This window comes from Capsicum annuum, chromosome 5 (assembly GCF_002878395.1).
Source record: "Capsicum annuum cultivar UCD-10X-F1 chromosome 5, UCD10Xv1.1, whole genome shotgun sequence".
Taxonomy (NCBI): Eukaryota; Viridiplantae; Streptophyta; class Magnoliopsida; order Solanales; family Solanaceae; genus Capsicum; species Capsicum annuum.
The window spans coordinates 168083800-168088524 of record NC_061115.1 but is presented as its reverse complement, the minus strand read 5'-3'; positions in this window follow the sequence as shown (position 1 = coordinate 168088524).

Here is a 4725-nt window from a genome sequence, read left to right as displayed (position 1 = left end):
TGCAAAAACATGAAATAATTTTGGCAAAAATTAAAGTTTTTGGCACAAGAACGAAGGGAGTGTTCTTGTTCAAACCCCACATACCTTGAATTAGAATCTTTGAATGAACTCTTGACTTTGGGATGCTATTCGAACTTCTAATGGGTGCTTCTTGTTTCTCTCGTAATGGGGATTCCGATTCTTGAAGAACTTTAGAAAAGTGACGGTTGAATTTAGAGCTCTCTTGAATTTTGGGTTAAAACCCTAGGATGAGTTTTGGGTGATTTTGAGAGATAATAACCTTATTTTGGTGTTTTGGGGATTTAATCCTGTGTTAAAGCTGAAAAGAGGTGGGAAATAACTAACTTGCCCCCTAGGACGCAGAAATTTAAAAGCTGAAAATAACTAGGCATCGACGCTGAAGGCGATGCAGTGCGTCTGGGGCATCGACGCGATATTCAATGCGTCGTGCTTCTATCGTGCCGAGCCTCGGTACTTTTCCTACACAAAAATTGGCCTACGCGATGGGCGATGTGGCGCGCCAAGATCGCATTGGTTCACTATTTTGGGACATTAAATGAGGTTTAAACGTGGTCTAAAAAATCTGAAACTTATTCGGGAACACCCATTGACTTTTCGGATCATGAATTAGCTAAAATATCAACTATCGAAGGTCATAAAGGTCGAAAATAAAGTCTTCAAAGTCCTAAGGTTGTGAAAATGACTAAGTCTCAATACTTAGCCAAATTTCTAAGTATAAGGCTTCTTATCCTACTCTACAAGCTTAGACAATGAGAAAACTCATAGGGTCTTACATGTTGAGTCGGGAACCAAGCCCATTTCTATTCTTCCTTATAGGATGGCCCCAACAGAGTTGAAGAAACTGAAGGATTAGTTGCAGGAGTTGTTCGATAAGGGATTTATTTGACCTAGTATTTTGCCTTGGAAGCGCCTATCTTGTTCTTGATGAAAAAGAATAGTTCTATGTGGATGTGTATTGATTATCGACAGTTGAATAAGGTAATGGTTAAGAATAAGTATCCTTTTCCTCACAGTGATGATTTATTTGATCATCGTCAGGGTGTTGTAATGTTTTCAAAGATTGATTTGAGGTCTAATTATCAACAGTTAAGTATTAAAGCTCTATACATTTCAAATATAGCTTTTCAAACTTGATATAATCATTATGAGTTCCTGGTCATGTCCTTTGATTGACTAATGCCACTTTCGCATTTATGGAGTTGATCTACCGGGTGTGCTGACCGTATCTCAATTTATTTGTTATTGTATTTATAGATGATATCTTGGCATATTCCAAGATTGAGGTTGAGTATAAGGAGCATTTATGGATTATGCTTCAGAGATTGAGGGATAAGAAGTTGTATACGATATTCTCTAAGTGGGAGTTTTGGTTGGAGTCTACTTTTTTCTTGAGTCATGTGGTGACTAAAGAAGGTATTATGGTTGATCCATCCAAGATTGCAGCGATTCGTGATTGGGCTAGACCTACTTCGCCCATCGAGATTTAGAGTTTTGTTGGCTTGGCCGATTATTATTGGTATTTTATTAAGGATTTCTCTTCTTGCAAATCCTTTGACTAAGTTGACTCAGAAGAAGATTTCCTTCCAGTGGTCTGATACTTATGAGGAGAGCTTTCAAGAGCTCAAGGATTTGTTGACTTCAGCTCCTATATTGACTTTACCCAAGAAGGGCGTGGGTTTCACCGTATTTTGTAATACTTTAGGTGTTGTATTGGGTATTATACTGATGCAGAAGGTCAAGGTGAGTACTTATACGTCTCATCAGTTGAGGCCTTATGAAACGAATTTCCTATCCATGCTTTGGAGTTGTACGCAGTGGTATTTACCTTGAAGTTGTGGAGGCGCTACTTGTATGAAGTGCAGTGTGAGATCTTATCATATCATCGTAGCCTTCAGCACTTTATTCACCTAGTGAGGTCTTAATATGAGGCAGCGATGTTGACTTAAGTTGCTTAAGGATTATTACTTGACTATTCTCTACCATCCGGGCAAGGCTAATGTGGTTACGGATGCCTTGAGCCAAAAGTTGACTAGCATGGGTATCTTGACATATCTTTTGACCCATGAGAGGCCTTTAGCCTTAGAGGTCCAGTCTTTAGCTAACCAGTTGGTTAGGCTTGATATTTTAATACCTTGGCGCATTTCGGCATTTGTGGAGGCTAGATATTTTTTTATAGAGCAAATTCGAGCTCATCAGTTTGATGTTGTTAGATTGAGGTTGATTTGAGATAATGTGTTGAATAGAGAGGCTAATAAAGCCTCACTTAATTCAGATGGAGTTTTGTGGATTAAATGCCAAGTTTGTGTGTCGAGAGTAGATGACTGGATTAGGTTGATCTTGGAGGAGGCCCATTGTTCTAGATTTTCCATCCATGTAGGTGTGACTAAAATGTATCATGATTTAAGACAGCACTACTTGTGGAGTGGTATGAGGTGAGATATAGTGGATTTTGTGGCTTGAAGGCTGAGCATATGAGACTTGGTGGTTTGCTTCAGAGGTTACCTATTCCCAAGTAAAAGATGGAATGGGTCACTATGGATTTTATGACTGGTTTGAATTATGTTTCTTGTGGTTCTGACAGTGTGTGGTTCATTATGGATCAATTGACCAAGTTAGCTCATTTTATTCTGGTTCAGGTTTCATTCAGTGTTGAAAGGTTGGCTTGTATCTACATTTATGAGATTATGAGTCTGTATGGTGTGTTGTTGTCCATTATTTAAGATTGAGGTTCTGTGTTTACATCTCACTTTTGGAAGACTATTCAGGATGAGTTGGGTAATTAGGTTGATCTCAGTACAACGTTTCACCCCCAGACTGATGTCCAGCCAGAGCGAACTACCCAGGTCTTGGAGGATATGCTCTATGCATGCGTGATGGATTTTGGTGGTTAGTGAGAGCAATACTTGGCTTTAATAGAGTTTGCATATAATAATAGCTACCATTCTAATATCGATATGGCTTCTTTTGAGGCTTTGTATGGTAGGCGTTGTCACTCACCAGTGAATTGGTCTATTTTTCAGAGGTGAGACCTCGAGGTACGAACTTGATTTGTGAGTCTTTGGATAGATTTTAGGTCATTCAAACTAGACTTAAAATTGATTAGCATAGGCAAAAGTGCTATGCAAATTATAGGTTTCGTGTCTTGAGTTTAGGTGTTGTTTTCCTTTGAGTTTCACCCATGAATGGTGTGATGAGGTTTGGGAAGAGGGGAAAGCTTAGTCCCTAGGTACATTGGTCTATTTGGGATTTTTTAGACCGTTGGTGATGTGGGCTATGAGTTAGCTTTTGAAACATCCTGGCTATTGAGCCTTAGAAAATTTCCTAGAATTTTGTTCTCTAGACCCAATAAGACTTATGGGTATGAGCCATATATTAGGGTACGAGTGGTATGGTCTTTTCGTATGCTGATCAATGTTAGTTGGTGGGATGGTTTTGGTCACTATAATGGGTATGACTTAGGGGTATGAGTCATAAAGGCTTTGTATGAATCGTATCAGAGACTCATATGGTAGGCAGTGTTTGATCCTCCTAAAATTTCATTCTACCAAGGATACTGGTCATGGATACAGATCGTATACTGTGGTTATGACTAGGTTGTATGAGTCGTATACTGGATAGTATTTGATCCAAGGTTGAGGCTTAGATACGAATGGTGGGTACCGATCGTATAGAAGGATATGACTTGTATGGGTCAGTCGTATCCCTGTGACGGGATTTTTAAATGACTTAAGTGGAGGTATTCTGGAGATTTCTCTACTTACCCTGATTAGTACCCATGACTTATAATACACTTTGGAGGATATTTACCCTATTATACTAGTCATTAACACTTAGAAACTATTCCAAAACACTCCATAATTCGCTCAAGAACTTTTGGAGCAAGAAGTCTAGGGTTTTTCTTGAGGATTGCTTTGGGTCTCGTCTTGGTGATTTCTTTCCATCAATTATTCGATATAAGGCATGATTATCTTCCCTCATTGTAATTTCAACTAAAGGCATGGTTTGTATGATTGATTTCATGGTTTTACTATTTCATGATTATGGCTTTCAACTATTATATGGGGGTTTTGATATTAAATGCTTGGTTATGGTTCCCTATAGTTTCAATTATACTTTTATATGCATTAATGGTGGTTTTGGATAATTGGGTTGCATGGTAATGGTTTAATGGTCTTTGGAATTGATTTTGGTTATATTATGCCCCCAAGGTGTTTGATAAAATGCTTATAATGATATGTTTAATGCATTAACTTCTTTTAATGGAACTCTTGCATGTTTTAAACTTGGTAAAGGTACTTTGCATGGTTGAGATGGTTTGAAAAGGCAAAAGGCTAAATGGTTATGCTTGTAGAAAACATGAAAGTCTCCCAAGTGGTTTAATGTGGTATATGGAAGAGAACTTGAAAGTCCCCTTAACCTAAATGGTTTGGGTATGGATATTACTTGCAAGTAAGGGGTGGTATGACGATACCATTAACGTTGGCCTTGGTTAATAAAATAGTAAAATGAATTTGGTTGGTTATTTTGAAACAGTTTTAATTGGGTATTAATGGTGAGTTGTGTAGCAAAGTCTTGGAAAGTGGCAATCCCGGGGGGACCAAAACTGGAAACTCATATTTGCCAATATAAGGATTAGTCTTAGAGGACCGTGTGTATGATATCACACTATTGGGGGATGTACTAGTCATCCCATGAGATATATCC